We start from the raw sequence: 26,738 nt of genomic DNA, 5'->3' as shown, positions 1-26,738 counted from the left end.
GTTGTTTCCGGGTTTGTAACATACAGTATGTACTCTCAAAAGGGTTTTTCAGGTCAGGGAAAGGAAAGGGCACTCTGCTGACTGTGGACGCAAATGGTTTCGAACCTGGAAGGTTAAGATGAGGTGCAAAAGGGTGAGAGGATAAGCCCTATAACCCCTCAATTGTGTGATGGAAACAACCAACGCACTACAAAATTACAACTAGAAACCTATGCACACAACAATAGAGTGTAGTGTGGACACACGTACATTTCAAAACAAAACTAACAGAAATACAAAAGGGTTTCTTGTAAGATTATGTGAATAATTCGGTCTTTTTAATATTTTCTTAAGCAATCCAGCCAACATGTGTTTCGTCGCTTGTGGGATAGTCTTCACACGACTCCTCAGGGCTGTATAGGAGTATACGTCACTTGGGAGGTTGCTCCGCCGGTGATATATCCGACCCGGCTGGGTCCAAGACTCAAGGAATGGTATGCCAGTTGGGTGAGACGAGTATCGGATATTGGGGATCGAAAGTATAAGTCCTAAAAGTCCTAAATGGCTTACGTTGCTCGAAAGGTTTCCTCATCAATGAGCCAGATGTGGCTAATGCGCAAAACGCAGTGTTAATTATTCTAAAAGCGCCGTGTTCCGCAGGAGAGGTAATAGATGCAACAGGGGAGCGGATAACTCCTCGTGCTGGCACAATTTTTGTTTGGTATCTTGGTCGGGATTCAATCCTGCGGGTTCACCGTGTTCCGATTGACCATACAGTAGTATATCGTCGGCATACAAAGAGATGAGCTCATCCAAATCCTCTTTCTCTCTTCCCCGAAATCCCGTTATGCACGGGTGCGCTCGGATGACTCATGCGAGGGGCTCCACAACCAGAGCAAAGAGGAGAGGGGAGAGGGGACATCCCTGTCGAGTGTCCTTTCCTATTGAGAATTCCTGCAACACCACACCATTAACTCGGGTTCTGGCAAGGGGCTCTCATAGAGAAGGGAAAACCATTCCCTGAATACCAGGCCAAATCCAAGCTCCTCTAAAGTGGACATAAGAAAGGGCTAATGAACGGTCTTGAATGTCTCTTCGGCATCAATGGACAATATGTGTTGTGGGTCTTCCCTTGTGGTCACCACCTCTAGTCAACTGTGTAACCTCCGATGGTTGAGCCTCGTCGACCTCCATGGCATAAAGCCAGAATGATCCGGATGGATGAGACCGGTAATTACCATGGTGAGCATGTTGGCTAGTATTCTCGCCAATATTTTGGTCTCCATGTTAATAAGAGAGATAGGTCGATAGGAGCTACACTTCTGTGGCGTGCTGTCCTTCTTGGGAATTACCACAATTGGGGCCGTCCACAGATCTCTGGGGAGACTGCCCGCCTCTTGTGCCTCTAAATATAATTGGAGGAGGTATGGTCTAAATAGCGTCACGTATTGCTTAAAAAATTCAGGAGGGAGCCCATTAGGGCCGAGATCTTCCCAGTTTTCAACTGGCCAATGGCTGCTATAATTTCCTCCTTTGTGATCTTTTTGTCCAGTATCTGTGATACGCTGGTTGTTAACTTAGGGAACTATTGTTGTCTGAAGATATGCCTGGATTTGTGACGGCTCTGCCAGAGAACGTTGCATGTAAAAGGTCTAGTAATACCCCGGGAAGGCGTTAGCTATTGCAACAGGAGTTATATGAGTCTGACCGTCCTCTGTCTGAATCTGGGCCACCCACCTTTTTTGCTAAGCCAGGCAAGCAGTGTACCTGTTTTATCACCTGCATGGTACAGATGTCGATGCATGGCTTCTATCGTGTATTGCGCATCCTTTTTGGTCAATGCAAAATATTCCCGTAGAAGAAGTTGTAATCTGCACAACAAAGAAGGGTTGTCACTCGTAATGGCTTGTGTTTCTATCTGCCACAGTAGGGCTTCAAGCCCTGAAATCTCTCCACCTTCTTTCCGCTTTTTATGGGCTTTTTATGGGCTATAATGTTCTGTGCCCTATCCCGCAGTACAGGTTTGTATGCATCTCCCATAATGTGATGGCAGAGTCCACTGACCCCTCATTTTCACGAAGGTATAGTTTTGTGTCCACCCTGATTTCCCTAGCAACCTGAGGGTCCCTCAATTCACATGGACTGAGCTTCTATTCTCCGGCCAGACGTTGTGTACGGGTACTCACTGTAAGCCACAGGGGCGAATAGCCCGAAAGGCCTCTCGCCAGGTATTCTACCTTATGTATCTCCCCTATTTCAACCACTGGGGCCAGTAGGTAGTCTAACCGTGAATAGGCTTTGTAGGTGCCTGAATAAAAGGAATAGGCTCTGGTCTGGGAGTGTTGCCTACGCCATATGTCCGTAAGTGTCAGTGTGTCTGCAAACCGTTTGAGCGGTGTCTCTCTGGGGCCTCCCATTGAGATAGTCGTACGGTCCAGTGTGGGGTATTTACGTCATTGAAGTCTCCACAATAATATGTGTGTCGAAGCCCGCTTGCAGCAGGACCGCTGCAAGCTTCTCCAGCATTCGTCTTTGTAGCCCGGGGAGTGCATATACACTGATGAAAGTGATGTTTTGTCTGTCCCGCACACCCTTAACCGCGACATATATGCCACTGGGATCTATTCATGTGCGCTCAAGTCTGAAAGGTGGGCTTTTCCTGATTAGTATTGCCACTCCTCTCGCCCTGGTCGAGAACCCGGCATGGGTTAATGTCTTATGTGCTCCTTCGGCCTAAAAACCTGCATTGTGTGCCCTTTAGATGTGTCTCCTGCAGAAGGTTGACATCTGGCTTTAATCGTTTGAAATATGCCGCCACCAATCCTCTCTTAACTTTATTCCCCATCCCGTTCACATGCCAGGAGAGGACCGAGTACGTCCCTTGATTAGGTGTAGCCATCCCGATGACTTGTTATGCCCGTCTCACTGTCAGGACTGCCTCCCCTGCCCTACTGCCACTGTTTCTGTAATCTCATAATGCCTACCTTCCTACAATTTTGCCACTTAACTGTGTAAGAACCCCAACCCCCATCCCGCCTGTAGGAAGGTAGATCCCTGACTATGGTTGCCCCCAACTTTTTGCCTGGTGTTTTGCTGGTTTTCTGACTTAGTTGACCTGGGGCCCTGCTATTCAGGACCCCAGGCCTACTGCTCTCTCTGTAAAATGGATTCCATGTACCTTAGGTACATATCTAATTGGATACTGAGTCCCCTTATCAGTCCCTGTACAGAGTACCTTAGGTGCCCAGGGCATAGGTGTACCCAGGGCCTACCAGGGGCTGCAGCATGTATTATGCCACCCCTGGCTGGCCATCCAAATCTGACACAACTGGCTGCACGACAGCTGGGGAAAGGTGGTGTAATCACCCTTTGCTTTAGATATAGTATTCCTATATCTAAACCTAAATGGGCACACAGATCTCCTATCAGTCACTCCTATGGCAGACCTTAACAATCCTGAAGGCAGAGTGCTCGGAATCGTGTGAGATAGTGCTCTGGCATGAGCTGAGCCTGTCTGCGGCTTTCGGGATCCATCCCTTAGCCGTTTCCATGATATCGCATACCATATACTCTTAAGTGCAGTATAATCCTCGCGGTTATATGCCAACTCTGGTATCGCTTTATCAAAACATGTCGAGTAAGGTGTCATACGAATTGGAATACTAACCCCTCGCCAATTCTGGCGACGGGGTTAGCATTCCACCCTTCTAGAGGGACACGACATGTATGTAACCTGTAACCCCGGTTAAAGTCAGACAGAGCCTTAGCTCCACAAAATGGATGCTGCCACCGAGACACAAGTCTGCCCTCCTGCTGCTGGGAGTCCTCCCAGCCCAGGAGGCAAGGACAAAGGGTTTCCTGCCAGGGGCGGTGACAGCACCGTCCCAGACAGGATTTTGTGTATCCTAGGTAGGCAGGGCTTTAGAGGAAGGTGACTGCAAGTGGCACCCCGGTGCTCACTGTGCATAGGCCGGCTGAAACCAGTTCCAGGGGCACTCCAGCCCCTGGCCTGGGGAAAGCCCACCAAAGGAGAGGGGTGTAACCACCCCCTCCTAGTCCCACCCATAGGGCAGGACTTAGTCGCGTGCCAGCCCCTTTTTGCAGGATAAAGGTAGGAACTGGCCCCCTTCCAAATCAGATCATCTTTGAATCCTGAAACTACTTTCCACGAAAGGAACTCAAGACTTCTTCCCAAGATTCTCCCTTGTGACTAAGGAGTAGTCACCCTGCAGCAGCAGGCACCAACCAAGTATCGCGGTTTGTTGCCAGTCTCTCCTTCGGATCAAGACTGCTCCAGCACGACGAGAACCGGCTTCCCTGGCACCTCTGACCTCAACCTACATCATCAGCCCAGCTGTGATCCGTGGGTGCGACGAGACCTCGAGGGACCGGCCATCTTCAGAACTGCACGACGCTTGTCCAGCACGACTCCCGGGTGACCCTCGACTGAGTGCTTTGGGGTAAGAGAAGCCCCAACCCTGAGCAGCTCCAGCACCGAAGTTCAGCCCCCCTGCATCCACGAGATCTGCGTGGGGCCCTTCTGCTCTTTGCTGCTCACCGCGTTGTCCAGGTCACTTGCCCGTTGGCTAGTGACCCCTTCACGACGCTCCACGTGACAACTACTGCTGGTCTAGTTGCTCCCGACTAGCCCTTGCTCCCCTCCAACAGAGGAGCACCCTGGACCCTCCTGGTCCACTCAAGACGCCATTTTAGGTCCACCGCGTGGGCCTTGCATTTGCCAAGACTTGTTGCCCCAATCCTGGGTCCAGCGACGTCGACAGCAAGAACCTTCGTGGGACAGCTCGCACCTCCATCCTGGTCGCCGACAACGCCTCCTGGTCCGAGAGACTGCAGAGCCCAGCAGCGCCCACTCACCTGGCTGAGGTGACTTCGTCCGGTGCCATCCTGGTGCCCACTCAAATCACTGGCTAGTGATTCAGAACTTGGTCCCCTCTGCTTACAGGTTTCTTCTTCCCTGATCCAGGCTTGGATCACCTCGAACTTCTTCACTGGTCGCCTGCCAGCAACTTCTTTCTTCAGGCTCCTGGATCTTCAACGAGGGTTTCCGACGCAACTTCAACCCTATGCAGCCGCAGCCCCTGGGCTAGGTAACCTGAGTACTCCGGTGCTCCAGCATAGTCCAACACCCTAAGTGTTCGGATCCACTCTTGTTTTCGACCCACCTAGTCGGGTTCGCCAGAGAACAGTAACTTTGCAACTGCTAGCCTCCATAGACTTTTTCCCACCTTACGCGTGAGAGTTCCCACTCTGCACACGACGTCCACAGGCCTCCTGCATCTAATCTCAGTGTTTAGAATTGTAGGCCTAGCGATTCCTGAGTCTAGAAAAGTATTACTTGCCTGCTAGCAAGTTCGCATTCCACTTACTGTGTATATGGTTTTTCGTGCCCCTAGGGCATTTGTGTAAATTGTGCGACTTAAAGTATTTTCGTAAGAGTTTTGTTGTGTGCTTAGCTCCCTGACTCATAAAGAGTTCAGGGTAGACTTGTTATAAATAAATATCTGTTTATTTTCATAACAACTTGTGTGGTGTCCTTTCACTTGGTGTTCAAGGGGTAATGTGATGGTAAAACAGCTAGCTTAACACGCCCTCTAGAGTCTTAGCCTTAGACTGCTCGTATCCATGCTACTAGGATAGCTGGTCTATAAGGTTGACTTACAACCAATCATCAATAAGGGTTGTTTGGACTGATACATAGTGATCACTAGAATAGTGAGCACTGCATATCAGGCCAACTTCTCACACCGCCCCCTCACATTCCCCCACTATCCGACCGACTGCCCCTTGGGTCAACAGGACCAACAGTGTCGTGTTCGGACTGGAGAGGTCTGTCACCCACCCCCCTAAACCTGCCTCCTCAAGCTGCTCCCTGTCCCTCCAGCTCCCTATCGCTCAGATCTACTGGCCCTAACTAGGCTGTCTGAGGGCCGGGGTCTCGAGCTGCTGATGTCAAAGACTAGCTAGTAGGCAGGGAGTCTCCACCCAAAAATAAACAGTTCAAAACGTCCAACTTGAAATAAAAAAGTGAAAATAGAATGGGAAAATAGGGGGGAGGGAGGCCGAAGATCAAGGGAGAATGACACAGAAAAGTTAAATACATCAGGGGAACCAGAACATGTGGGGTGGCGTGTAAGTCCCTATGTCGGCCTACTGTCCTTGCGACTCTCCATTCCCAATTACCGCTCATCATTGTTCTTTAACTGCGTGCTGAGTCTAGGTGTCTGTGCCATTTTGAGTGCCTGCCTCTCCCTGATTTTCAAGGAGATTAATGTTTTGCAACAAGGGGTGATCTTCCTCCGAGTTCATTGTAATGTCCTGATCGGTGCAGTCCGCCGAGCACTGCGTAGCAGGTTTCCTCCGTCCGCAATGTCAGGCTGGGTCTATCCATGCGGTGTATGCTTTCAGAGTTTGAGGCCCATGGCATTGACCTGCCACCCTCCTACTCCAATATGGCATCGCCCTAATGGTCGCACTCGGGGCAGTCTCAGTGTTCCTCCATTTAAGGCGCTGCGATCTGGGTCTATTACTGCGAAGTAATTGGGCTCTCCCTGAGAGTGGTGCCGGGCTCCCGGCTGCTTTTGGCAGATGGGGCTCCTCCAGCCAATGCCAGGCCTCTTCTGAAGTATTGAAAAACAGTGTCTTGGCTTGATAAATCACCTTAAGTTTGGCGTGAAAGAGGAGCATGTACATGATTTGCAGCTGCCGTAATTTGTCTTTCACAGAATCAAACGTTTTGTTTTGCTTCTGCACCTCTCGGGAAAACACCATGATCTTAGCATTGTTCATCCAGATTTCCCCTTTTTGGCTGAATTCTCTGAGGATGAGGTCTCTGTCTTGATAATTAAGGAACCTCGTGATCAGCGGATGTGGCGGGCTCCCAATGGAGGCCAGGTCCCTGGTATTCTGTGTGCTCTCTCAATTATGAAGCAGGGCGAAAAGTGCACACAGGGAAGTGAGTCCAGCAGCCTTTTGCGCAGGTGGGCACCCGTGTCTGATCCTTCAATGGCCTCCGGAAAGCCAAGAAAGCGAAGATTGTTTCTTCTGGCTCGATTTTCAGCATCGTCAACCCTCCAGAGCACATCTTTCATAGCTGCAGTTTGGGCCGTGACCTCTCCCCGGAGCGTGTGAATTGCGTCTTCCAACTCCGATATGCGGTGCTCCACTTGTGTGACTTTCTCAGATACATTTGGCAGGTCTTGCCGGAGCAGGTTAACATCGATTTTGATTTAATCAATTTTACCTTCCAACACCTCTCTGGAAGACTGGATCGCTTGAAGGATGGCATTATTATAAGGTGCGTCTGGGGAGGCGGAGGCAGGGGGGTCTGTCACAGGCAATGGTTTAGCAAATTTGTCCATCTTCCCCTGTCTCTGTGGTTTGGGGTGTTTGTCCCGCGCCATCTGCGACCGCCACCCATGCAGGCAGCAAGGATATGATGCTACGAGAACGGCTGGGCCACCTGTATGCATAAGCCATTCGCCCTCAGCGGTTGTCCCCCCGTATGGCCACTTCAACGGCGGCTTCCTTTAAGAACTTTCCCTCCTGGGGGAGGTCACGGGCCCCACCTATGCCCTTGGTGGCAGGGGAGTCTGACCGTCTCTAGTCCATCGTGGTGCTAACACACCACTGTGACAGAGGTCGTCCCCACACTGTGGTCACCTGCAGTAGGGCAGAATCCTCGTTCCACTCCACCGGGTCGCTTATAGCCCCCTCTTGTCTCACTGGGTTTTTGGGTGTCGGGCAAAAAAGGGGGGGGCAGGCCCAGGCGGTGCATCATCTGTCTGCCCCATGTGTGTGCTCTGCCCCCAAGTTTAGGCAGGGTTGCCCTGCAGCGTCTTTGTCCATGTTGGCTGTCTCGAGAGCCCCCTCACACCACACTGCCAGCCTCTTGGTGCTACACCATGCGTGTACACAGTCTTGAGTGTTAGTCCACAGCCCCGATCACTGAGCTTGCAAGCCAGAGGACAGACAGGGAGCTTGGGGGTGCTCCAGCGCCAGCTCAGCAGGCTTCCAGGTCCTTCTCCATTGCACTCTTTGAACCCCACACCGGCTCACCTCACCGCTCTCGCCGCTTCCAGGCCCAAAAGCAATCACCAATCTGTCCCTGCTCTGACGGGCTGTTCAGTGTCTATTGCCCACTCACAGGCAGCCCCGGGGTGCAGCACAGGTCTGGGCCCTTCCTCATGACAGCACCCGACTCGGCGCAACCAAGCCCACTATCTTTCGCGGGCCAGTTTACCACCCGTGGTCAGTCAAAAAGTACAGGAACCCTTCAGTACCTCCGGGTCCCCGGTGACAGTCTTCCTGTCGGATTCGGAGGTTCCTCCAGGTTACGGACTCTGCAGCGGTGTGACCGGCCCTCCGGCCACACAGGGCCACACACTGGTCACGATTCTCCCAATTCTCCAGTCTCTTACTCGTGCCTGTCGGCAGGAACGCCACTGCCGGCGCCAATGTCTCACTGCAGGGCTGCGCACCAATCACTGGCCCCCTGTGCGCCGTCCCTCAGTCCACCGCCAGTATCATCTTTCACAGCTCGGAACATTTATTTTTTACCTTTACTTTTATTTTTCGGGTTGTTGAGGATTTCATTATTGAGAGGATTGTGCAACTGGATCCTTTTTACTACAGTTGTATTTTTGCATTTTTTTGGGGTTCCCTTTTTGAATAGATTTGTTTTTTAATTTACCTTCTATGGATTTATTGGATTTCCTGGATCACCTACTGCTACATAACTGTAAGTTATTTTTAATTATTATGGGTGGGAACTGTTTTTTTTTTACATTGAGTTATTTGTATTATTTTTTAACTAAATAATTATAATGGTCATATATTTGTGCTATTTTTTTACATTTTTCATGACATAGTTATGATTATTAATTTAAAAGAAGAGTAGAATAAGTTGTTTAAACGTTTTGAAGTTTTATATGTTTATGGTGTTTAGAATTGTTGGTTTTGTATAGATTTACCTATCATGTCTAAGTATTCTAGACCTTTGGTGTTTGCAAATAGTCTAGTTTTATGTTACGTAAATATTCATACATCGTTTTAGTTTGTTTACTTAGTTTAGGGCGGATTTTTGTTAGGGATTGCTCTATCCTGAGCTCTTGATAGCTTTGGTCTTTTCTTAATAGCTTCTATAAATTTATGGAAAGTTGGTTGTCCTTTTCCAATTGTGGCTTAGAAGGCAATGTGCCATCCTTCTACTGCTTTGTTTGTTTTTGCTTTTTGAGCTAAAGTACTGTCATATGCGTTCCACCAAGGTATTTGGAATTTAGGTTGTCTACGGTGCCCTGACCTATGTAACCTTCCCACCCAAGTATCTTCGAAGTAATCTAGGAAGGGAGTTAGTTTAGTTTCATTTGATTGATAAGAGGGGCTTTCAAGAAGTACGTTGTAATGGTTTGCTACTTCAGTTGTTGGTAAATAGGCCAGGGCTATTCATTTTTTAATTTGGTGTGCGAAGTTGCTATTGGTAGCGTAGTCTACGCTTAAGTAGATTTTTGTAGGTGCCTCCAGATACTCTGATTAAAGTGCTAGTAGCAACCTTGTATTGCAGTGTGTGGTTATAATTTTAAAATTGAATGAATCAATGATGATTTTTGCAGAATTTAGTTTACAAGGTATTGTTTTACTACTGTTAAGAGCGCTATGTATGTGGTATTCTGTTTATTAGGGAGTAGTTAATATATGAAGGGTATGTTAGTACCTTCATATTCGCCATGGATTATGTATAGTTGATAAAAAGGCTTGGGGCAAACTTTGAATGAGCCAGCCAACATCCACCCTTTGCACTTTTTAAGTTTTTGTAAGTTGTTATTTGTTGAAAAGATGAGAATTCTTTTTTCATGACTTTTGTTTTCATGGAGAAGGAATTTTCATCTTTGCAATGGTATATTCAGGTAATATTTGTATTTCAGTGAACGTTTGAGGGGTGGGTGATGTTTGAGCTGTAGCTCTTTTAGTTCGGGAAATTAATATTTTCAGAGTGGGTATTGATGGTAGTTATCCTGTGACAGGTTCAGGTACCCTAGTTAACACATTTTAAAATATTTGTGTACTTTTTTGTTGTGAACTGGTACTTGCTTCTCTTATTGTCTCAAGAGCATGTCTAACTTCAATTTCAGTTACATTGGGGGGATGGTTATGTTCTTTGACATTTACTACATTGGTTTCTATTGTAGTGGCTCTACCATAACAAGAGTTAGAGTAATGTCTACTGCATTTCTAGTGTGTTTTGTTTCCACCCATTTTTTCTTGGGTATAAGTGTATCTCATGTAGCACAGAAGTAGTTTCCACTTTTGTGAAGTTATGAATTTTGTTCCCTCTGTCATTTTTTGGTTAATCTGTGAATATATGTGTATATATTTATTAATGATATAATTTTGAACTTTAAACATTTTGTATAATTAATATGTTTGAGAAAATCTTACATATATTTTCATTTTATTTTATTGATGGATTTTCTTTCGATTGTTGATGTTTACTCACTTGTTTTTTTCTGTTGGTTTAAAAGCAAAATATTATTATTATAGTGTTATAATTTTATTTATTTAACTTCTTTTTTTATTAAGTTGATAAAAAAACTTACTATTTTTTGTTGATGATGGTTTTTTGCGATGATTTTGTTGTATAATTTGCAGAAGATGGAAGAGAAAAAAATGTGTTAGTCATATTTTCTTTTTAATTTATTTTAACTTTAAGACTTAGTTTGTTGTGTGAGTTAGTTATTTTATAAACTTACTTAATTTTGTCTTTTTCTGTAATATTGATTTTGTTTCTGTTTTCGAAGTTAATTCTTGCTTTGTTGTTTTAAGGTGGATTTTTACTGAAGTGTAATCTGTGAAATATAAAATAGAAGATTTTAGTTTTAGTTTGTGTATTATGCTTTTTTAGTCTATTTATTTAATGGAAGATAAACCAATATTTACTGAAAGCAGTTGGTGAAGTTTCTTTCGTTGATGTTGTTTTTTGTTTTATTTTGTGGAAGCTGTTAAGAGAAAAGTATTTGTTAGTGATAATCATTTTTTATTAGTTAGGCTTAATAGTTGTTTATTTTAAATACATAGGGGCCTATTATGATCACGGGCGGATCGCCACCACCGGGCAGGAGGCAGCAATCCACCCACTAAATGTCCATGTGTCACCCCCGGTATATCAGTATGGCAAGGGCCACCGCGGCGGACGGAAAGACTGTCCGCCGCTTTTCCGCCGGTTGGATTGCCAGCCGGGCAGAAAAGTCAGACAAGATGATGGCACTGCCTTGCATGCCCTGCCATCCATATTATCATGTGCATTCTGGAAGGCCTTTCCAAGGTAACCGTGCTGCCATGGAAAGGCCAGCGGAAAATGCTTTGGGGGCTCGCTACGGGTCCCCAGGGGCTTTGGGGGGGCTGCACTACCCCCTTCATAGATATTCACAAGGTGGCAGGCACTACGCTGTGCCTGTCACAGTGTGCATGCCAATACACAACATGCATATTTCACATTGCGACGGGTGCTGCTTACAGCACCGCCCGCTGGAATGTTAAATATGCGGGATGCGACTGCCAGAGTAGCGGTCTCATCCTAATGGGCCTGGTGAGACCGCCACACCTCTGGCAGTCGGTCCCGTTTACCATTACGTAGCAGGCAGACAAAGTCCGCTCGCCATCATAATGGGGCCCTTACTTTGTATTATTATTTTCTAGTATCTTGATTTTATATATTTTTTCAAACATGATGTTTGTGTTGGTGATTTTTTGGGGTGGAGATTTTTTTAATTATAATCTGTGAAAAATGAAAGATTATGTTGTAATTTTAGTTAATTTGATTATTTATATTGTCAAGTATTTATTTTTATTTATTTGAAATTAACTAAATATACTTACTTTTTTTAGTTGGAGTGTCTTTGCCAGATGCTCTGTTTTTTTCGATTTTTGGAGAAGCTGTTAAAAATAAAAGAACATTTGTTAGCTATGTTCTGCTCTTTTTTCAGTTTAGTTCTTTTAAATAATTTACGTTAGTTGTTGGTTAAGTTATATACTTACTTTGTGTAATATTTTAATGTAGTTGTGTATGTTAATCATTGTGTTGAATTTTCAAACTGTAATGTTAGTGATGTTGAATCTGGTATATATAAAGAATTGCCACATTATATTGGAAATATATTTTACTTCAACAACAGAAGCTCTATGTGGTGTTTATTGATCTTAGGGCTGCCTTTGATCCTATCCCCCGTTCTAACCTATGACTCACCTTAAATAGGATGGGTGTTCCTGGGTACCTGGTCCATCTCATGTCCAAACTGTCAGGATTGAGTGCTCCTCAGGATCTGGAGGATGCAAAAAAGGTCCACCTCCTGACGTCCCCAGACTCCAACTAAAAGTTACGGAGTCTTAGGGCAATCAAGCGAGGGATAGGAAAGGTTGAGAACAGCAGGGATGAGAACCTAAAAAAAAGAATGTACATATTCCGCAAAAACATGCTACATGCAAGTCTACTCTCATACGATCTCACTAAGGAATCAGCATACCTTATCCACCAAAGGACCAGCTTACTCTTGCAAGAACTTCAGTCATACAAGAGCGCTTCTATGGATAATTCCTAATAAACACAATGAACAGGTATTAAGACATGACCATACATTCCGACTTGTTTTATAAAACCCCATGCTCTGAACCCCCCCTTTTGGTATAGGCTGGCCTGGCTCACCGGTTCTCTGGGGGGTTCCACTCTGGGAGCAATGATTTAAGTCTCGTAGAAAATGAAGAATAACAGAAAACAGAAAAAAGGAAGAAATTATCTGTCTGTTCACCCCCACAGATCTGAGCTGACAGAAATGCCTTGCAGCAGCTCAGGATTCGATACAAAAACAAGTGTATGGCTTCCACAGTTATTTCATACCGCCGCCCTGTACAATCTGCTCCAAAAGAATTGTGGCAAACAGAAAATGTCCAAATAGGGCTTCCATGGTGCATATACCGCCGCCCGGTGCACTCTGCTCCCAGAAGAATTGTAGATAAATAAAGAAGAACAGGGCTTCCACGGTTGTTGTCACCACCACCCGATAATGAATCAGCCCCAAACAAACGAAGGCAAACATGAAAGAAAACAAAGAAGGCGTCCGCGGTCTTTTGAGCCGCCGCCTTGGAAATTGACACAACGGCGCACAGAAAAAAACACTAGATCAAGGTAAAGGCATCCGCGGTCTTCTCAATACCGCCACCTTGAAGGATCTCAATGTACTCACCGCTTCTCCGGTTCCAGGGAAACCGCGACTCACTTCCAGCCGCTTCCTGGAACTCTGGTCCACAAAGCAAACAGAATTACGCACGCCGGTTTGTGCTCAGAGTGTCATTTGGTAAGAACGTGCATTTCTCCCATGGCCTCCTGGGAGTTGCAGTTCTAATATATTGGTATGCGCAGTAATGAGCGATTCCTGACAGTAGGCCCACCTGCCTAGCGCCTCCTAGAACCAGGTTTTTCGGGGTGCCTGCGGAAAAAGGCGTTGACGGCGGTGGGGGCATGCACATTGCAGCATGGTTCCCACGAATCATCCTCGGACGTGTAACCCTTCCAGGAAATAAGATACCACAACCTGCCTCGACGATACTGTGAATCCAGGATCTTTTTCACCTCATACTCCAGTCCACCCTCGCAGGTCACAGGAGGGGGCGCCGGCCGCCTTGCTCCATGAACTGGTTTCAAGAGACTGCAGTGAAACACCGGATGTATACGGAGAGTGCCAGGTAGTTTCAGTTTGTAAGCAACTGTATTTATCCTTCTCACCACTTGGTAGAGACCTATGTATCTGGGGTGGAACACGCTGCGCAACTTGAACTTTATGTTCTTCGTGGATAGCCAAACACTGTCACCCACTTGATAGATGGGACCTTCTGTTCAGTGTCGGTCTTCCCATTTCTTCTACGTGCGTTTGGCCTCTAGCAAATGTTTTCTGGCCTTCTTATTGACCGACCTCAATATCTTGATATGTGCCAGTACAGACGGTTGGTTGGCCAGGTCCGTAGGAAAATCAACAGGCAAGGTTTTTGCATCATAGCCGTAGTTAGCCATAAAAGGTGACACCCCAACTGAACTGTGTAACTCGTTGTTATATGCCAACTCCGCCATCCACAGCAGGGAAACCCAAGAGTCTTGTGCTTCCAGGGCATAACAGCGCAGGTATTTCTTCAAAGTCTGATTCAGCCATTCGGTTTGGCCGTCCATCAGTGGATGGAAGCTTGTTCAAGCCACTGATTCTATCTGTAGGGCCTTGCATCAAAGATCTCCAAAAACTCGTAATGAACTGGGGCCCTCTATTGGACACAATCACTTTGGGCAAACCATGTAGTCGGATTACTCCGTCCTGCAGTAGTTGGGCTGTCTGACCCGCTGTTGGCAAAGTTCTGCATGGGATGAAATGACCCATCTTGGTGAAGCTGTCCACCACCACCAAAATGGCAGAACATCCTTTATCCATGGGCAGGCCAGTGATGAAGTCGATACTAATGTTTTGCCATGGCATATGAGGGGTGGGCATAGGCATGAGTTTTCCTTTTCGTCCGGTGTTTTCCCCTTTTCCTCCAGCACACTCATCACATTGCGCTACCCAAGCATGAACATCTTTTGTCATTGATTTCCACCAGAAATGCCATCCAAATGCCTTTTTCTGTAAGATCTTAGTAGCGAGGTACAATCTATTGTTCTGAAAAGGCAATCCGTGTTTGATACTACGAGCATTGTCCTCTGTGGCCCATTTCATCCACCAATCTGTAGGTGTGCACTTGGTCACCTCCGTGAGGAATTGATCAATTCTCAAGACACAGACAACTTTAGCCGGATCGATAATTGGCTCAGGTATTCTGGTATGAGGCTCCACCATAGTTTCCTGTCGGGATAGTGAATCCGCCTTGCGATTGTCAGTCCCAGGCCTGTAAGTTATCACAAAGTCAAACTCAGCAAAGAAAAGCATTCATCTCATTTGTCTTTGTGTAAGATGACGCGCCGTCTTCATGTATTGCAAGTTGCGATGGTCTGAGTAGACAGTGACAGGGTAGTGGACCCCCCATAGATAATGTTGCCACTCCTGAAAAGCCCTCTTTATGGCCAACATGTCCTTCTCGACGATGGTATAGTTCCTTTCAGCCGCATTAAGTTTTTTAGAGAGATACGCTACTGGGTGTAGCTGGTCTTTGTCTCTTTGTGATAGGATTGCTGCGATGGCCTCATCGGAAGCATCAGCTACGACTATAAAAGGAGCCTCCATTTGAGGATATTTAAGCACCGCAGCTGTGGTAAAAGCCTTTTTTAAGTAAGCAAACGTTGTAGATGCCTCTTGAGTCCAGACAAACGGTACTCCCTTGCGTTGCAACCGGGTGATAGGAACTGCCACTTGTGAGAAATTCAGGATAAATCTGCGATAATAATTCGCAAAACCCAAGAAGCATTGTACATCTCGCATATACTTTGGGATGGGCCATTCCTGTACCGCCTGTACCTTGCGTTCTGCCATGCTCAAACCTTCTGGACTTAGAATCACCCCTGAGAATTCCACTTCTCGCACTCCGAACTCGCATTTGCTCAACTTGCAAAGCAGATGAAAGTCCCTTAGTCTCTCTAACACCAAAACCACATGTTGTGTATGCACCTCAGCTGACATAGAGTATACGAGAATATCGTCAATGTAGACAACAACGAAATGATCCACATAGTCCTACAGAACATCATTCAAACTATACTTAAAGGCTGCCGGGGCGTTACACAGCCCGAACGGCATCACAGTGTACACGAACAGCCCATATCGTGTTTTGAAGGCCGTCTTCCACTCATCCCCCTCTCTAATGCGCACCAAATGATATGCTCCTCTCAGGTCTAATCGGGTGTAAATGGTGGCTTCCCGTACCTGATCTAGTAATACCGTAATAAAAAGGCAAAGGGTATCTATTACGAACTGTGTTTTTATTCAACATTCTATAGTCACAGCAGGCTCTCAGTTCACCACTAGCTTTCGCTACAAAGAAAAGAGGATATCTGCAGGAGAGCGACAGGGTCGAATGAAACCAATTTCCAGAAAATGATCTAGGTATTCTCGGAGGTGGCGAGTTTCAGGATCCGATAGGGCATGTACTCTACATGCTGGAATGTTGGCCCCCTCTATCAGATCAATCCGGCAGTCGTATATCCTGTGAGGAGGAGGCTGCTCTGCCTTTTTTCCACTAAAAACCTCCGAAAACTATGAATATTCTATTGGCAATACTACCTCCTTTTTCTTCTGCTGTAGCAACCCAAAAAGGATAGGTCAGAGTTGTAGCTTGAGACCTATGTTCCTGCAGACAGTGTTCCTCACATTCTTTTGGCAGAAAACTGACTGTCTTTTCTTTCCAATCTATGGTAGGGTTATGATGCACGAACCATGGGATCCCCAAAATCACCTCGTACTGAGGAGCTTCTATAATGTTTAGTGTTATGTCTTCCAGGTGTTGTCTCTTCCCATCATCAATCGAAAGCTGTAGGGATTCAGTTTGATTGGTGACTAGACCCGACTTTAACAGCTTTCTGTCCACTGCCAGAACTTCCTCAGGAAAATCACGTGGTATGCTACCTAATGCCAACTGTTTCACCAACCCACTATCAATGAAGTTTCCGGTAGCCCCTGAATCCAACAGGGCTTCCACGGTGTATATACCACCGCCCGGTGCACTCTGCTCCCAAAAGAATTGTAGATAAATAAAGAACAGGGCTTCCACGATTGTAGTCACCGCCGCCCGATAATGAATCAGTCCCAAACAAACGAAGGCAAACATGAAAGAAAACAAAGAAGGCGTCCGCGGTATTTTGAGCCGCCGCCTTGGAAATTGACTCAAGGGTGCACAGGAAACACAAGATCAAGGTAAAGGCGGGAGCGGTCTTCTCAATACCGCCGCCTTGAAGGATCTCGATGTACTCACGGCTGCTCCGGTTCCAGGGGAGCAGCGACTCACTTCCAGCCGCTTCGTGGAACTCCGGTCCACAAAGCAAACAGAATTACGCACGCCGGTTTGTGCGCAGCGCGTCATTTTGTAAGAACCTGCATTTTTCCCATGGCCTCCTGGGAGTTGCAGTTCTAATATCTTGGCAGGCGCAGTAATGAGTGATTCCTGACACAAACTGCATAGTAATAATTTTGCTCAGGTGCGGTGTGGGCATGCAGGAGAGCTAACTGAACACATTCCTATACAGCGGGGGCGCCAAAGGTGTGTCCTTGCTCCTACGCTCTTTACCTTCTATAAATGAAGTGGCTGACATCCTTAAGGACTGCAGAAATGATTTCCCTACACAGTTCAGCAGCAAGGTACTGATCCTCTTGTTTGCCGATGACTCCCTTCTCATCTCCAAGACTCCAATGGGACTGTAGCTCCTTGTTGACAAAATCACAGATTTTTGTGTGTCAAGGGGTCTGGAGCTCAATGCTAGTAAAACCAAGTTCATGTTGTTTGGGAAGGGTGTCGCCAAAAACTTAGCGGTACGTGCTGGAAAGGAAACACTGGAGAGGGTGAAGAGTTTTGATTATATAGGAGTCAAGGTAATGGAGAGCCTGAAGTGAAATGACGAGCTCAGGGAAAGCATACTACTACTTGAGCATAGAGCAAACTACTTAGACATGCAAGCTCCCGTGCTGTTTCGCCGGCTATAGAGGTTTACCTCGGAAAAGTACAAGGAACTGCTCTATATGGATCTGAAATATGGGGATGTGCTGATGTTTCCCCACTTACTGCCGCAGAAAATAGATTTGTTAGACAACTTGTCTCTGTTCCCAACAGTACACCTCTAACTCCCCTGTTCTTGGACTTAGGATGGACTCAAAAGAATTGCAGATCTATTTGCTCTAAGACCACTTTTTTATTGGATTCGGCTTTAGGTCACCCCTGAGTTAAAGGAATTTAGAGATTGTTTAGTTGAAGTGCTCTCTATTAAGGGTGCCAAGTCAATATCCTGGGTTAAATATGTTTCCAATTGGTTCATTAAACTGGGCCTAACACGATTTTGGACTAACCCGGAAAATATGAGTAAAATTGATCTTAACATTATGAAATCTAGCTACTGGGTTTATATCAAAGACAATTATTTTTATAACCAGCAAATTGGCACACCTACGAGTAAATTTGTAGACATTAAACCTTTTTCCAGTTTTGAGGAATTTTTAGATTTTGTTTCTTCTCCCCTAGCCAAAAGCCTTTATATTCGCTTTAGATTTGGTACTCTACCTTTGAGACCTCTAACTAATAAATGGCACCAGGTCTCTAGTTTTAGTATCTGTCCAGCGCGTGGCCTGGGAGATGAGAACGAGGCACATATACTATTTTTCTGTCCTCATTACCGCGGCCCACGCCGGAAATGGATTATTCCCTTGTGTCAAAATTTGAAGGTGAACAAATATTTAGTGGCTCTCAGAATTCTAAAAAGCGATACTACTCCTGTTATTGTTATTGCTACTAGCAAATTTTTACAGGCTGTCTGGTATAAACGCAATAGATTGCTAAATTTGATTTCTAGTGTTTAGATTAAATCTTTTTAAATTATTGTCTGATTTAAATTTGATCAATTTGATGTATTCTATGTATTTTATGTATTAAGTAGAAAGGTACATTTTATGATGTTTCAAAGTGTCTTGCACTATTTGCACATAGCCTAGCCTGCCCATAGCTTCTGTTTCTATGTGCTGATAATAACGGAAAAGAGAGAAGCCTCTATTTGCTGCAAAAAACAGGGAAACTGAACTGTGATGAAGATATTTTTAATATGTACTTGAATGTATTTATTGTAATGTTATATGTTTGTATACTTTTGATGTTACTTGGCTACCGAATAAAGTTACTACTACGACTACTGCTGTAAAGAAAATTATGTACGTTTTACAAGTTATTTTAATTTATTTAGTTACAAAGTTTTGTGCTTACCTTTATTGCAGTATGTTTGGAATAGTTTTTGGTGTAGTTTTTTGTCTACTCTCTCTCAAACGTTTGCTCTTCCTCCGTCATTGTCCGTTATACAGTAAATTCTATGTTAATTATTTGATTATTTTTATAGTGTTTGTTTAATTAGTTAGAGTTTTCTATTGGTTTGTGTTTGTGTGTTTTAAATTTATTGTTTGAGGTAGCTTTTTGGAATTTTTTAGCAGTTACCTTGTAATATATTTCACGTTTATTATGTTTATTTTTTGTTTGTTTTAATTTTTTTATTGTTATTTCAATTTATATGTAGATAAATGTCGTATTGTTTCGTATATTATATATACTCTTGTTAGTTTATTAATTAATTTTTGTATATTTTTTTTGTTTAAATGAATGTGGTTAATTCGTAATTCATTTGATTGTTTATTTAATATATTTGGTATCTTTTATTTTATTGTATTACTAGCAGCCCGTCCCGACGTTGTCCGGGTATAAAATAAAATATGTGTAATGTGTGTATTTGGCAAGGGCAATTTATTTTAAAATCTCGCGGTAGACAAAAATTTTTGTTTCATTAGAATAGGGACGGAGAAGGCCCAGCTGATGCCCTGGTTGATGTTAGCAGGCACGTGTAATTGGTGAAGTGATCTGCCGCCTGAGCCCGGCTACAGCCCTGGTTGATGCTAGCAGGCGCGTGTAATGTCGTTGAATGAGAGAGTTATCAGCCGCGGGTTAATCCGTTTAATGAGAGAGTTGAGAGACAGCGAGTAGGAGAGGATGCAGTAATTGTCCCCGCAGACGCGCTCATTTGCGTGTTCCCCCGATTGAGGCCCAGATGCAGGCCTGTTTGATGTTAGCAGGCGCGTGTTCCCCTGCTTGAGGCCCAGCTGCAGCCCTGGTTGATGTTATCAGACGCATGTAATTAGGGTACTGATCCGCCGCCTGAGCCCGGCTAGAGCCGTGGTTGATGGTAGCAGGCGCGTGTAATTTCATTGAATGAGAGAGTTCAGTAACAGCGTGCAGGAGAGGCTGCAGTAACGTTACTTACCAGGCCTCCAGGTGAACGCATTTGTCACGCCCCCAGCACACGGTCACAGCAGATGATCTTCTGATTAATGTACGACCCACATGGCATGAAGGGCGGAACGTAGCACACGCCCCCAGCGTTTCTCACGCCCCCAGCGTGCCCCTTGATGCGGCGCAATTGCGTTCACATGGCATGAAGGCCGGACACATGCCCCCAGCGTTACTCACGCCCCCAGCATGTCACGCCCCCAGCATGCCCCTTGATGCTGCGCAGCAACGTAATTGGCGCTTGTATGTACGACTCACATGGCATGAAGGGCGGACACACTCCCCCAGCGTTTGTCAGCCCCCAGCGTTTGTCACGCACCCAGCACACGCCCACAGCCCGCAATCTGATGGCCAAACCACACGCCCCCAGCGTTAGTCACACCCCCAGCCCACGCCCACAGCACAACGCAGACACGCCCACAAGGGACTACTTTGCTGGCACGGTTCTTTTACCTTTTAAATGTATAGAGGAGTTGGCCGAATGGCTAAGGCGCTCGACCTCGGACCTGGGGATCTGGGTTCGAGTCTTGATAACGACGCCAAACATCCTGTGATTCTGGGCAAATCACTCACTGGCAGATGCATCAAGCAAAATACCTCCCGGTAAAATTGCGAATCGGTAAAACAGGCCGATACCGAACGCAAAACCTGGAAATGCAATGCATCAACCCAAAACCCTTAAAAAATAAAGAATCGCTAAATACCTCCCGCGGTAAAATACCGAATCGCATAATAGTGAATCGGTAATACCGAGAAAGAAATACCGAATCGCTAATAAAGAATCGCAACGAAATGCATCAAAACTCACAAATACCGAAAATGCTCAAAATCGCTATTTTGCATGAGCAAAATAAGGGGAATCACAAACTGGAGGTAAAGTTATTGGAAGGTAGAAAAAAAGAAAAAAAAATTCAAACACAGGTGCATCCAATCATAAACCCTTCAAATATGCCTCTGGAGACCCTGTAGGTCTTCCAAAATGGCTGCCCCCTATGTGCTTGTCAGGAGGAGGAGAAGAATCAACGCCCTTGCACAGCGCAGGAGGATGATCCAGGACAGAGTCTTCAGGGTGCGCATCACATTGCTGGGCCAGACAGAGGAACAGATCTATGACAAGTACAGGCTCAACAGGGCCATGATCATGCGCCTCATTGCCGACCTTGAACCACTACTGCAGCACCAGACCCGTAGGACCAACGCCATCCCAGCCCATGTCCAGGTCCTATGCAGCCTGCACATGCTGGCGTCAGGAAGCTTCCAGGGGGTCATAGCAGAAACTGGAGGCGTGTCACAAAGCGCACTATCAGGTTTCTTCCACAATTTCCTAGATGCCATGCTGACATTGATATATCACCACATCACCTTCCCCACAACACCCCCAGCAGTTGAACCACACCAAACAGGAGTTCTACCAGGTGGCACAATTCCCCCATGTGATAGGGTGCGTGGACTGCACCCATGTCCCCATCTGTCCCCCCTCAGCCAATCAATACATCTACTGCAACCGGAAGTCATACCATTCCATCAACGTCCAGGTTGTGTGCAATGCCAAGCACATCATTACGGACATCGTATCACAATTCTCAGGAAGCACCCACGACACATACATATTCAGACACAGTGGCATCCACAGGCGCCTGATCAACGGGGAATTTGGAGAGGGACACCTACTCGGTACATACAAATGCCTCCATATGAACACCATCCTCACATATGTAAATGTATCCATGCAACTAACCCTTCGCTCCCCTCCCTGCAGGTGACAGCGCCTACGCCTTGCGTGAATATCTACTTACTCCGTACCTCAACCCTGCAACACCTCAGGAGCAGTGCTACAACGCAGCACATATCAGTACCAGGAATGTGGTAGAGCGAACCTTTGGCATCCTCAAGAGTCGCTTCCGGATACTACACAAGACAGGAAGTGCCTTGAAGTATGACCCAGTTACCTGGTGCCGGATAATAGCAGTCTGCGCCATGCTGCACAACATTGCAACACGAAGGGGGATACCAATAGAGGTGGACGGAGAGGACGACTTACGGGCACAGCAACCCCCCTCCAACACCAACAGGCACACATGTCAAATACAGCTAAGGGACAAAGAAGGCGGACATACATCACAAGACATCACTTCTGAGACAGGTATGAAAGATGTTTATGTTTGCAATTGTTTAATGCACATGAGTACCTGTCAGGTGCAGATGTATGAGACGACAACATGACGCAGAATCAAATAAACAAATGAAAACATGTCCGTTGTCATCACGGGTGTAACATGTTGCTGTATAGTTGGCCCATGGTTACGTCACCATGGCCAGGGAGCCATTGGATCATGGCTATTTGCGCCTGCCCCGTACCCCCAGCCTCCTGTCCTGTGACTCGGCCACATCTCTGCGATGTGTTTCTGTGGCTGTGGTGCTGCGTGCACTGCGCCTCCTCTTGCTGGCCTCCGGCACAGAGACGCTGCTCACGCTTGAGGCAGCCTCACTCCCCTCCTCCCCTCCCAAACTGCTGGCACTGAAAGTCCCAGACTGCAGATGCTCCACTGCAGTGGTCACTCTCTCCAGGGACTTTGCGACATCTCCGCAATAATGGCCTAAATCGACCGGCAGGGACACAGATCTGCGCGACAGCACAGCTGTGCTGTTGCACAGCTTAGTGATGGCTCTATTGGTGGCATTAGTACGGACCATGTTCTGCCGATGCCTACGGCGCTCGCTCTGTTGGCCTGCAATTACAGCACGTGTGAGTTCCTGCAGGCACAGTTTGATGTCTCTGTTGCCCTCAGCAACGGCTGTGGTCATCTCGCGCATTGCGTCTGTTATGGTGCCCATTTTGTTTATCATTTTCGCAATGTTGATGTTAATAGCACCCATGTGTCTCCCCTACAAGCGCTGGACACGCAGCATCCGTGTCTCCACCACTCCGTATCCGTGTGCTGGATCATCTGCTCTCTCAACAGCTCTACCTAGGGGCCTGGGCCGCTGCCTGACTCGGACACGTGCTGCTGCTTGGGTGGTTGGAGCAATGACTGTCTGTCGTGGGACAATTGTGTCAGCTGCCCTCTGCTCTGACTCCATCACCTGCAGGGAGGGGATATTTGCCCTGCGGCTCTGTGTAGTTGTCCGCGGTGGTGGTGGTGGCGGTGTTGTCCGCCGTGGTGGTGGTGTTGGTGATGTCCGCCGTGGTGGTGGTGGTGGTGATGTGCGCCGTGGTGGTGGTGGCAGTGATGGTGGTGATGGTGGTGTTGTGGGTTCAGGTCCCTGCGGGGTCTCAACATCTGTCACCACTGATGTCTCTGAGATGACGAGGCGTCCGCTGTCATCTGAGTCGAGGGGTGATGCATCTGTATGTGAAACACTGCATAGTTATTATTTTGCCATGATGTATCTGTGTTGCATAATTTCAACTACATAAAGGAGATTTTGCACTGACGTACGGCCATGTGCAGCTGGTTTCATTTCTATTGCCTCAGGGGTCAGACATGCACTCATTCATGATATGACTACAACTCCCATGATGCACTACTCTGGTGAGGGGATATGCATTAGGCACAGCTACATATGCACTGTGATTGGCCTGGGGGGATGGGCATAGGTGGACAACATGCTGCATATCTGCGCTGGCATGCATCTTACCTTCTCCTCCTGCTGCTGCGCCAGATGTGTCCAATTGAGTGACCCCCACAACAGCTTCTGGCTTAATTGTAGCCTCGACGAGGTCCTCAAGGGCTGTGTTTGGAGTTACGTTGGATGTTCCCCCTCCTGTGCCAGCTGCAGCCCTCACCCTTTTGGCAATCCTCTCCTTTGCCCTCTTCCTGAGGATATACCACCTCTTCTTTAAATCGTCTATGCTGCGGTGGGTGACTCCTACAGCATTGACTCTGTCTTTAATGCACAGCCACAATTTGTGCTTCTCTGCCTCTGGAACTTTGTGGCACTGCCTCCCAAAAAGCCTGTCGTGTTTGCTGCTCAACCCCTCGATGAGCAGTTCGAGTTCCTTATCAGAAAACTTTCGTTTTCTCTTCCTGGCTGCCTCCTTGTTCTGGGGTGCATCCTTCTCCATCCTGGTAGTCTGCTCTGAGTATTTTATTGTGTTCTCACTGTCACAAACCTCAGCTCGTGTGGTCTGCCTCCTCCTCTGAGCTCCTCAGGGCACTGAATGAAGCATGGGCTGTGTTGTTTCCTGGTTGTGATGTCATCAGCCTGCTTCCGATGCGACTTTTCTTTTTTAGCGGAATCGCTATTACAGAAATCGCAAATACAGATTCGGTATTTGCTACTTCGGTATTTGCTACTCTTTGATTAGGTGTCTCGCAAACGTGTTTACCAGATATTTAACGATTTTTACCGAATCTGTTGATGCATCGCGTTATGCGACTCCTTATTAGCGATTCCTTATTTTTCGCTAATAAGGACTCGTTTTCCCGATTTTTGATGCATATACACACAAATCTCCCCGTGCCTAACAAAAATGAATGTGTGTCCTCATGTAACGTAACTGGTGCTATGTAAAGCGCTCGGATACCTGATTCAGTTCGGGTCAAGTTCGCGCTATATAAAACTCTGCAAAAATAAATACAAAAATGGTGGCCGTCTGCATAGCCTATGTCCTTCTGCTGCAACTGCCCTTTTCAACGCTGTATTGGGTGTTGTGATTGGTGCTGTGGTTACTGAGATCACCCGCCTCAAAGGTTTGGGCTCTCTCTTTATAATATTAGTATGGATTGTAAAAAGTATTTTTTATTTTTTTATTTTATTTTTGATATAGTTTATATGTATTTTATCGATGTTTGTGGTGTCGATATCGTTTGTATCAATATTTCTGATGTGTTTCATTTTATTTTAATGTTATCAATATTTTTGTGCTCTATAATTTTGTCACCAATATATTTGTTGTAGAGATATTCTTCAATGATATTTGTTATCGATATTATTGTAATTTCTATTTTGTGTCTTGTGGGTCTATATTTTTATCTACGATATTGACTCGATAATTTTGTAGTTCAATGTTATGAGAGTCGATGTTATATCAGTGATCCTGCCATGTCATGACAAACCAAATGTATATAAGGGCCAATTAAATTGTCTTACAGCAATTGTATGTGAAATATTGGATCTGCCCTTTTTATTGTTACGTGTCGCATAGTTTTATCTGTTTATTTTTTTGTTATGTGTAAATGGGCTTTTATGGCCATAATGTGGCTGAATAAAGTTTTATTGACTGACTGAAAGACATGATTTCATTTGCTGCTTTTCTCATGATGATAGAGTGAAAAGTTGAAGAGCTTGCCATTTTAGAGTTGCTTTGTATTAGAATGGTATACCATGCTTCTGCTTAGTTTTTAGAAATCTTAACAATGTCAAAACTATGCAGAAAAATCCAAAATAACAATATAATCCACGAACTGAATTCAGTGGTATGTATATAACTTTCTATTTATTTTAAAAATGTACATTAGAATTGTAGATGTATATGGGAGTTTGATTAAAAGGAGTATCACTGTGTTGAAAAAAAAATATTTCAGATGAACTGTATGTATTAGAGGGTATGGGTTTAAGAGGTTAGTGGTGAATGTTTTGAGACTAAGAGAAAAATGAATTAGTGACTGTTTATTACATTGTCTATTTTATTGAAAAATAACAGTATAATTTTGTGGAAAGTTGCAATGAGGAACTAAGAATGTTTTAACCCCTTCAGTGCTAATGACAAGGGTAACTCGTCATGGAGTTTCCATTGATTTCAATGGAAATTCAATGAGAAGAAGTAGAGTACCTTAGCATCCAAGTGGTTAAATGTCTAAATATCATGTGCAGAATAGATACCTCTGTCATTTGCATCCTGGGAGTTGTAGTACTGTTAGTGATATTATTAAACAGGAATAGACTAGTGATAAATAAAAGATGAGAACATGTTGTCCACCTGTATATTAATTAGAAAGAAGTAATACTTGTTAGGTCTGTATTGGGAAGTGTTTGTCAAAGTGTTTTTTATTTTATATGACCACTTTGCTTAGGCTTAGATAGTGAGATATGGTTTTTGTGCTTGTACATAGTTATACATGCATTGGGACTTTTGAGTTTACTTAAAACAGCAGAAAGGCTTATATCTTGAGAAAGATGGCTTGAAGGTGTATATCATAAGAAATTGCATATATGTTTACATGGTGATCTAAGTACAGTAAGGCTGATGAAAATGTCATGTATATGGAAAGGGTCATGTTTTTCTTTGAACATGCTTTATTTAGTATTGAGAAGGATTAATAGTGGGGCAAGTGTAACTTTGTTTTTAAAATATGCTGAATATATGTTTTAGAAGCAGAAGAAGTATTTTAGAAATGACATAGGTATGCCATTCGCAAAATGTTTTGTGTTGTGAAAAATGTCAAAATGTTGTTTTCCGTTTTAGAAACTCACTGATGCATGTGCATGCTCAGTAACAAATCAATGTATGTTTCTAGAGGGCCATGTATGCAATTATATATCAAGTGTGATACCTAGATTTCACTCACACATAGCTCAGAAGAAAAGAATGTATACAGTAAAACAGGTAGTTTGATACTGACTGACTCATTGTTTATCTCCTTCTGAGATATAGTGACAACTGTTATGTATCTAACAGCACTGAAGGTACTTTCTCAGTCAGTCAGTCAGTATTCAGGCATTCATGGAATCACCCTGCCACTACTCAGGTAGTCCTCAAATCAGTGTTACACTATCCATGGAGTTATTCAGTTATCCAGAAACTGCCC

This window comes from Lissotriton helveticus, chromosome 3_2 (genome assembly GCF_964261635.1).
Source record: "Lissotriton helveticus chromosome 3_2, aLisHel1.1, whole genome shotgun sequence".
Classification (NCBI taxonomy): Eukaryota; Metazoa; Chordata; class Amphibia; order Caudata; family Salamandridae; genus Lissotriton; species Lissotriton helveticus.
Note: the sequence above shows the minus strand (reverse complement) of the source record.